Source organism: Engraulis encrasicolus, chromosome 16, assembly GCF_034702125.1.
Source record: "Engraulis encrasicolus isolate BLACKSEA-1 chromosome 16, IST_EnEncr_1.0, whole genome shotgun sequence".
In the NCBI taxonomy this organism is placed as follows: Eukaryota; Metazoa; Chordata; class Actinopteri; order Clupeiformes; family Engraulidae; genus Engraulis; species Engraulis encrasicolus.
Window position 1 is genome coordinate 31676476 of NC_085872.1, and position 10006 is coordinate 31686481.

Genomic DNA, 10006 nt, shown 5'->3' on the forward strand with positions numbered 1-10006 from the left:
AGGCACAAGTATAAAAACAAGAAAGAAATAAAAGGGGAATTGTGCGTGTAGGGGAAGTGTGTGTGTGTGTGTGTGTGTGTGTGTGTAGGTGCGTGAGCGTGAACAAAGGAGGAGCGTTAGCCCCGGTTGCTATGGTAGCAAGATGGCGTCCACCACGTGGACTAGGTTGCTATAGCAATGTAAACAACACGGTGATATTAGCGTTAGCCTCAGAACCAAGAACAATGGGGGTAGCTAGCAGCTACTTAGCAAATAACCGGCGGGGGTTTTCAAGCATTAAAAGGATCCCCGGCTATTTAGACTTTCATATCTTAAAATATACATATTAGTGTCAGTTATAATACAATTCTATTAAAAACCTTGTTGATGTCTTCGTTTTCTAAAATTATTAAAAAACAATTAAACACGCAAGTCGCCATTTTTCGCGATGCTGGGCAGTGACGTCGTGAAGTTGTACCAGCCGGGTTCGAACCTTTGTTCTGGTAACGGCTCAGCGACATGCACTTGCTTGCTGCATGGCATCTGCTCAGCCGTTTTAATTTGAGAGAAACATTACAGCTTTGTGTGTAAAATATGAAATGGTGTTATACTGCCATCTATTGGTGGGTTGGTGCACTGTCAGCAGCCAACATCACCCTTCAGCCAGAGACGGTTTCTCTGCTTCAGCGATGTCCTGTCCATGTCACGATTGTAATGGAGCGCTGCTCCTTTAAGGGAGGTCTGACGCTGCGGCACACGTCACCACGCCGCTCGTAGAGGCTTATGGGAAGTCTCTTCATAAACACTGCCAGTGGCTAGTATTCGGTAAGCCTGCAAAGTTCTCCTTTGCGCGTTTCATCGCCACCGGCGAATGCTGTGGTTGCTTCTCCCCTCGCCGTCGAGAGGAGTGCGGTGTCCAGTTCAGATCTAGGAGATGTGGACCATTTCTTGTCCTCGTGAGTATGTGGACCATTTCTTGTCGCTGTTTATGTGCTAGCCAGCAGCTAGTGGCTAACTTCGCGTCTGCTGTTCTATAGGTTGTGATTCCAACTTGGCGTCTCTTACTTGGCTAGAGTGATCTCTTGCTTCTCCACTGGCAAGGACTTCGGTGGACAATACCAACGGTTACCTTGCGCATTTCCCGTCTCCTGCACGCCGGTATGTATTATAGTGGGTTAGCTTGTGCCTTTACCCAGCCCTGACTGTTTGTTTTCGTACCATGGTTGCTAACGACGGCCATTATTATGGTTTCAGCGTGTGGTCGCTACCGGCGCCTCGGCCGTGTACCTCTGTATTGGCACTCCGACTGTGAGAATCGCGCATCGGTGCACCCTCATCTCCGGGTAAGGTAACCTCTCGGCAGCAGAATCGTGTGATAGTGGGTGTCCTGCTAGCTTGGCTAACGCTCTCCTCCTCCCTCGCAGGTTGTATCCGTGTGGCCGTGGTCAGACACACCACGCGTTTAGGTGCACGAGCGGCGACTTTTAGCCCCGGTTGTGTGGTGCCTCTGGAAGCCGGGAACCCGTATCTCGGCTGCTGCTCCGGCCTCGGGAAATTGGACATTCGTGCGTGTGTGTGCGTTGGCGCGCTTTAGTTCAGTGTGTGTGTGTGTGTGTGTGTGTGTATGCGTGTGGGCGCTCGGCTCGGTGTGAGCTAGTGTGTGAGCCATTCCACAGTGTGTGTGTGCGTGTGTGTGTGTGGGTGACGAGTGAGTGTGGGGATACCTAGGGGACTGCACTGAGCTGAGCCTCTGGGGTTGGTTTACCTCATGTTTTGATTTTCGTTTACTTTCGTTTGCTGTGCCTAATTTCCTTTTTTTCATTATTTCATCCAATTATCTAATTTCTTATTTAACTGCATGTATTTACTGGATTTTGATTTATTTTGCATGGTTTGCTGATTTCTTGTTGTTTCTGTTTGCCGTGAATTATTTCTGTTTGTTGTGAACTATTTCTTTACTTTTTCTTTTGTTAATCCTGAGGTGTGCCATTCGCCCTATTGTGTTAGCCGTGCCAGCCCCTAGTGGCAAAGTCTGCCAACCTGAGTGTGGGTTCTAAGGCCTTAGGCCTACCAGGTGTGTTGTCTATTGTGAATTAGTGAACATACTTTGGGGCCGGTGTTTACAGATCCGCGGGTGTGGTGGCAGCACACCCACCCCTGCACTTTACTGTTACCGTGAACATACTTTGGGGCAAGTGTTTATCTATCTGCGGGTGATTGCGACAGCACACCCACCCCACTGCACTTTGTGAATTGTGAGTACCTTTTTATATTTTATTACAAAGAGTGAGAGAAATATATTTTTATAACGCAAAGAATAATAAAGATTTGAATTATTAATTGTCACCACTGTCTCTGCCTCCATTGTGCACGAACCTGTGTTTGCCTGGTAATCTATTGTGCGGGTACATTGTGTGTTGGTCCGGGGTATCTGTAATTCATTTCCTCCGGGGGCTCCACCCCCGGGGTGGCGTAGTCGAACTACTTCCTGTAACGGTCTCGCCCACTACATTTTGGCTTATAGTCGGGCAGGATTGGCATAGGAGCAGAGACACTGGTTTCATTTTTTTAGGTTTTTTGTTTTGTCACTCTTTGTAATAGAAATTTGTCATATGGTCAATGGTTGAATGAGTGTATGTATGTGGTTGGTTGAAAGTGAGAGCACCACTGAATAAGCGCTGTGAGTTTGTGTTTTTCCTGTAGAAGCGGAGCAGCAGCCGAGGTTGGGAGACCGCCCCTCTCTCGGGATTTGGACCAGCCATCCCTGTGAGTTTTTGCATTTTCCAAATTTGTCTTGATCGGTTTCCGCAGCATGTCGCGGGACGCACAAGAGGTTAGGGATGAGTTGGCTGAGGTAAGAGCCGAGAATGAGCGCTTAAAGGCCTCCCTCGCCCAGCGGGCCACAAGTACGAGCACAGTAAATGGTAGCGCCCCGGCAGGGCCCGCTACAGAACGTTTGGTCTTTGTCCCAAGGGAAAAGAAGTGCCCATTGTTTAGGGGAAATGGGGGCATAAGTATCGAGGCGTGGAAGGAGGAGGCGGAGGCATGTATGCGGGCGCGCCATTTTTCTGCTGCCGAGAGAGCCTATTTTCTTTACGATCACTTGGATGGCGAGGCACGGGATGAGATCCGCTATAGGCCGAGAGAAGAAAAAGAAAACCCAGAGAAAATCTTAGAAATTTTACAGGAGCTTTACGGTTGCCCACAGTCATACGTGGCCTTGCAGGAGGCGTTCTTTTCGAGAAAACAGCAAGAGGGAGAGACACTGCTAGAGTTTTCAATCGCATTAATGACCCTTATTGATAAGGTTAGACGAAATGCGCCTGAGGGAATTCTTAACGCTGACGTTCTTCTGCGTGATCAGTTTGTGGAGCATGTTAACGAGGGCGCCTTGCGTCGCCACTTGAAGAGTTTCATTCGGACCACGCCGTTAGCCACTTTGATCGCGGTGCGTAAGGAAGCCATGCGTTGGGAACGGGAGGGCGCCGCCGAACCGCAGCGGCCGCGTAGCTTTTCCTTGTCTTCACTCGATCGCTCCCTTGGGGTCCCTGGTACCTCTTGCGCCGTAAGCATGGATCCCCGTGGTGGGGCGCCGACCAGATCTGATATGGAGAAGTTGCAGGCCGACATGGCGAAGCTCATGGAAATGGTGCAAAATCAACAGGCTCAGTTGCAGCATTTTTCTCGGGGTGCGGCCACACAGGGGGAGCCACGGAGGCGAGGTCGGTCTCCTCGGGAGGGACCCCTTGTCTGCTGGCGCTGTCGTGCGACAGGCCATATTGCTGCGGATTGTGACGGAGAACGAGTGGTGGGGCCCCCACAAGCACCCTCCCGTAGAGGCTCCGGGTTTTCGGAGAATGGGCCCCTCCAACCGAACCAGCCCTCGGGAAACTGACGCCCACCGGACTGAGGAGTCACAGTCCGGGGGGGGCCTCTCTTGGCTCACGTAATGCCCTTCACCCTCCCAATGCCGCCGAGGCGTTACTTTCTAACTGTCCACATCTGCTCGTCCGGATAGGCGGGGTTCAGGTCCCCTGTCTCATTGACACTGGGTCTATGGTGTCCACCGTCACTGAAAGTTTCTTCGCTGCCAACTTCGAATCTTTGGGGCAGGAGCGTTTACGCTCATGTCACTGGCTGCAGCTCCGAGCGGCCAACGGCCTAGAGATTCCTTACTTGGGCTACTTGGAGCTGAATATTGAGCTTTGCGGGAAGAGTATGCCTGATTGCGGTGTTCTGGTCGTTCGCGACCCCCCAGGGGGCACGGCTTCCGTGGTCCCTGGGGTTCTTGGTATGAATGTTATCGGCAAGTGTTATAAGGAACTTTTTGGGCGGCACGGTCCCACGCTTTTCGATCTCCCATCAGTGTCAACTGCCCCTCGACCGGTGCTGAAAGCGCTGCAACACTGTCATCAGGCTGAAATCCGGCCCACCCCCGAGACCAGCGGCGTGGTGAATGTCCGGGGCCGTGCGCCATGGCGGGTTCCGGGGGGACCATGAAGTTGATTCCTGCCACCTGCCCTGAGCAACATTCAGGGCTTGGAACCCTCTTTGAGCCGACGGACCGGGGGTTGCCCGGGGGGTTGCTGGTGTCCCCTGCCTTGGTGCAGGTGACCCGTGGCTTGGTGCAGATCCCTGTAGTTAACGTCGGTTGTACGGACGTCCTGCTGTACCCTCGTACTAGACTCGGACAGGTGAATGCTGTGTCGATCATCAGCTTGCCACGGGACGTGGTGGAAGTCCGTTCCGTGGCCGCCATTACTGACCCTCAGGCGCCTGCCCCGTCGCCTTTGGAGACACAAATCCGCGCAGTGGACTTGTTACCCCTGCCTGCCGAGGAACAGGCTGAGGTCCGGGCCCTGCTTCTGAGGTACTCTTCGGTCTTCTCCGCCCATGAGGGCGACTTGGGTTGCACTTCCCTAATCTCGCACGACATCCCGCTGTTGGATCCGACACCGGTCCGGCAGCGTTACAGGCGCATTGCCCCCTCCGACTACGAGGCCGTAAAAACCCATATCAACCAGCTCCTCCAGGCGAAGGTCATCAGAGAAAGCAGTAGTCCATTCGCTTCTCCCATTGTTCTAGTCCGGAAGAAGGATGGGAGCTTGCGACTCTGTGTCGACTATCGCCTGTTAAATGCCCGAACTCGGAAAGACGCCTTTCCGCTTCCTCGGATCGAGGAGACATTGGACATGTTGGCAGGTGCCCGCTGGTTTTCTACGATGGACTTAGCCAGTGGGTACAACCAAGTCCCCGTGACAGAAGGTGATCGGGCCAAAACGGCATTCTGTACCCCCTTCGGGTTGTTCGAATGGAACAGAATGCCTTTTGGCCTGTGCAATGCACCAGGTACATTTCAACGATTAATGCAACGTATGTTCGGCGACCAACAGTGTCATTCCGTTCTACTGTATCTTGACGACATCGTGATCTTCTCGTCCACCGTGGCGCAACATCTACAGCGCCTGGAGATGGTCTTGACCCGGTTGCAGTCGGAGGGGCTGAAGGCTAAATTAGGGAAGTGCGCGTTCTTTAAGCCGGAGGTTCAGTACTTGGGGCATGTGATCTCTCAGCACGGTGTCTCTACCGACCCTGGCAAGGTGGAGGCAGTGGCCACATGGCGGCGACCTGCCAATGTGTCGGAGCTCCGATCATTTCTAGGCTTTGCCAGCTATTATCGACGATTCGTCGAAGGATTCGCAAAGCTGGCCGCGCCGTTGCATCGATTGGTGGCCACCTTGAACGGGAGCCGTTCCCGTCAGCCCTCGGGGCAGCAGTTTCTTGATGCATGGTCAGAGGATTGCGAAAGAAGTTTTGAGGAACTCAAGGGGAGGCTCGTGTCGGCGCCGGTACTGGCGTACGCGGACTTTAGCCGCCCATTTATTCTTGAGGTCGACGCCAGCCATTGCGGACTGGGCGCGGTCCTCTCGCAGGAGGTGGACGGCAAAGTCCGACCGGTGGCATACGCCAGTAGAACGTTAAGACCTACAGAGAGGAATATGAACAATTACAGTTCTATGAAGCTCGAGTTCCTCGCCCTAAAATGGGCCGTCACCGAGAAGTTTCGCGAATATCTCTTGGGCCAGAAGTGTGTCGTGTACACTGATAATAACCCCCTGAGTCACCTCACCACTTCCAAACTCGGGGCGGTCGAACACCGGTGGGCCGCACAGCTTGCATCATTTGATTTTGAATTAAAGTACCGCTCGGGTAAATCTAACGGTAATGCGGACGGCCTGTCGCGGCAGAATCAGCCAGACCAAGAAGACGTGAGTGACCTGGTTCCGGGTACAGCGGTCCCTAGATTGCTGCAACAGGTAGCGGCTCAGGGGGATGGCGGCACCGCCTCTCAGTCCAGTGTTTCGGGGTTGTTCCCCCACGCTTTGCCGGTTCTGCGCACTCTGCAAGCAAGCGACCCCGGTGGTCAGCTGCAACCGGCCGCTGTCCCGGGGGGTAGCATCACCGCCTCTCAGTTGGTTGTTTCGGTGCTGCCCTCCTACCCTTTGCCGGACCTGTGCGCTCTGCAAGAAGGAGACCCTGTTATCCAGCCGATTCTGGCCTTCTGGAAGGCGCGTCGGCGGCCTACTCGTGAGGAACGGGAAGCTCTGTCACCCTTGGCCTTGATCCTGTTGCGGCAGTGGAAACGGTTTGTGGAGAACGATGGAGTCCTTTACCGGAGAGTGCTACACCCCAGTGGCCGTGATGAGTGCCTCCAGCTGGTTTTGCCGGCTGCCCTGCAATCAGAGGTCCTAAACCAGCTCCACGAGCACCATGGCCACCAGGGGATTAATCGAACACTGGAGTTGGTTGGGCAACGGTGTTACTGGCCCCGCATGTTTGCGGAGGTGCGCCGATGGTGTGAAAAGTGCCTTAGGTGCCAAGAGTCCAAAGGGGAGCCTCCTCTAGCCGCCGCGCATATGGGCCACCTACTGGCATCTCGGCCCAACGAAGTGGTAGCTGTGGATTTCACGCTTTTGGAGCCCACGTCGGGGGGGGTGGAGAACGTTTTAGTCATCACGGACGTCTTCAGTAAGTATTCCATCGCCGTCCCCACCCGGGATCAGCGGGCCTCGACGGTCGCCCAGGTCTTGCTTGTGGAATGGTTCTACCGGTTCGGAATTCCTGGTCGGCTCCACTCCGACCAGGGGCGCTGTTTCGAGGGCACCCTGATTCAGCAGCTTTGCGGGCTGTACGGGGTCCAGAAGTCCCGAACCACCCCGTACCACCCGGCCGGGAACGGCCAATGTGAGCGATTTAACCGCACTCTACACAACCTCCTGCGTACTCTACCGGCCTCTCGGAAGCGCGACTGGGCAACTTGCCTGCCGCACGTAACCTTCTGTTATAATACCACCCCGCATCAAGCGACAGGAGAATCGCCACACTTCCTTATGTTCGGCCAAGAGCCACAGCTACCCGTAGACTTCCTCCTGGGCCGAGTTCGGCCACCGGTCCATGGTCGAGTGTGCGACTGGATACAGGAGCATCAGGCCCGGCTTCAAGTGGCATTTGATGGGGCTCGGGAGCGTTTGGCCGCAGCGGCGGAATATCGCAAGGACAGACACGATGCACGGGTGAAGACTGCTGTTTTAGAAGTAGGGCAACGGGTATATGTACGCAACCTCTGCGTGCGAGGTCGAAATAAAATCCAAGATGTGTGGAACTCCCAGGTACACATGGTGGTGCGTACCCCTTCGGAGACTGGAGCCGTGTACACGATCGCCCCCGTCAACGATCCAACGAAGCTGAAGCACGTTCACCGCAGCATGCTGAAAGGAGTGGTGGGCCCCCTGGCCCCCGACACCCCCCCGGGGTCGGGCCGACCAGGCGAACCTACCCCTGTCGACTCAGGGGAGCTATCGAGCGAAGAAGATATCCTTCTTGGGGAGCAGGTGGGCGATGCTGACTTGGGTGTCCCAGCAGAGCCCCATGCACCCCAGGGTGGCACCTCAGGAGGAAACGAAGGGCAGCGTCGGACTTCGCAGGCTTCCCCCGGCAGTTCGGCCGTTCAGCCACCCGGTCGTGGCACTAGCAGCAGCGAGGTGCCCCCACGCCGGACTTTCCGGTCTAACGCGGGACAACACTCTAATCCCCATCGGCTGCCTGGTGGGGCGACTTCAAACTCTTGATGGAATTTTGGATCTGGGAGTGGGGGGGGAAAGCGTACCTGCATCGTCGGGCCGACGATTCAACATGTGGGGGGTAGATTGTAATGGAGCGCTGCTCCTTTAAGGGAGGTCTGACGCTGCGGCACACGTCACCACGCCGCTCGTAGAGGCTTATGGGAAGTCTCTTCATAAACACTGCCAGTGGCTAGTATTCGGTAAGCCTGCAAAGTTCTCCTTTGCGCGTTTCATCGCCACCGGCGAATGCTGTGGTTGCTTCTCCCCTCGCCGTCGAGAGGAGTGCGGTGTCCAGTTCAGATCTAGGAGATGTGGACCATTTCTTGTCCTCGTGAGTATGTGGACCATTTCTTGTCGCTGTTTATGTGCTAGCCAGCAGCTAGTGGCTAACTTCGCGTCTGCTGTTCTATAGGTTGTGATTCCAACTTGGCGTCTCTTACTTGGCTAGAGTGATCTCTTGCTTCTCCACTGGCAAGGACTTCGGTGGACAATACCAACGGTTACCTTGCGCATTTCCCGTCTCCTGCACGCCGGTATGTATTATAGTGGGTTAGCTTGTGCCTTTACCCAGCCCTGACTGTTTGTTTTCGTACCATGGTTGCTAACGACGGCCATTATTATGGTTTCAGCGTGTGGTCGCTACCGGCGCCTCGGCCGTGTACCTCTGTATTGGCACTCCGACTGTGAGAATCGCGCATCGGTGCACCCTCATCTCCGGGTAAGGTAACCTCTCGGCAGCAGAATCGTGTGATAGTGGGTGTCCTGCTAGCTTGGCTAACGCTCTCCTCCTCCCTCGCAGGTTGTATCCGTGTGGCCGTGGTCAGACACACCACGCGTTTAGGTGCACGAGCGGCGACTTTTAGCCCCGGTTGTGTGGTGCCTCTGGAAGCCGGGAACCCGTATCTCGGCTGCTGCTCCGGCCTCGGGAAATTGGACATTCGTGCGTGTGTGTGCGTTGGCGCGCTTTAGTTCAGTGTGTGTGTGTGTGTGTGTGTGTGTATGCGTGTGGGCGCTCGGCTCGGTGTGAGCTAGTGTGTGAGCCATTCCACAGTGTGTGTGTGCGTGTGTGTGTGTGGGTGACGAGTGAGTGTGGGGATACCTAGGGGACTGCACTGAGCTGAGCCTCTGGGGTTGGTTTACCTCATGTTTTGATTTTCGTTTACTTTCGTTTGCTGTGCCTAATTTCCTTTTTTTCATTATTTCATCCAATTATCTAATTTCTTATTTAACTGCATGTATTTACTGGATTTTGATTTATTTTGCATGGTTTGCTGATTTCTTGTTGTTTCTGTTTGCCGTGAATTATTTCTGTTTGTTGTGAACTATTTCTTTACTTTTTCTTTTGTTAATCCTGAGGTGTGCCATTCGCCCTATTGTGTTAGCCGTGCCAGCCCCTAGTGGCAAAGTCTGCCAACCTGAGTGTGGGTTCTAAGGCCTTAGGCCTACCAGGTGTGTTGTCTATTGTGAATTAGTGAACATACTTTGGGGCCGGTGTTTACAGATCCGCGGGTGTGGTGGCAGCACACCCACCCCTGCACTTTACTGTTACCGTGAACATACTTTGGGGCAAGTGTTTATCTATCTGCGGGTGATTGCGACAGCACACCCACCCCACTGCACTTTGTGAATTGTGAGTACCTTTTTATATTTTATTACAAAGAGTGAGAGAAATATATTTTTATAACGCAAAGAATAATAAAGATTTGAATTATTAATTGTCACCACTGTCTCTGCCTCCATTGTGCACGAACCTGTGTTTGCCTGGTAATCTACTGTGCGGGTACATTGTGTGTTGGTCCGGGGTATCTGTAAATACCCCTAATTCATTTCCTCCGGGGGCTCCACCCCCGGGGGTGGCGTAGTCGAACTACTTCCTGTAACGGTCTCGCCCACTACACATTCAT

The 10006-nt window shown here is 53.9% G+C and overlaps 1 long non-coding RNA gene across 1 annotated transcript; it reads left to right on the forward strand.

Annotated features, from left to right (window-relative positions):
• The first annotated feature begins 693 nt into the window (after positions 1–693).
• Positions 694–2325, forward strand: LOC134466504 (uncharacterized). The gene is made up of 2 exons (XR_010038314.1): positions 694–1137; positions 1234–2325. It is a non-coding gene; the product is annotated as an uncharacterized LOC134466504 (long non-coding RNA).
• Positions 2326–10006: the final 7681 nt, after the last annotated feature.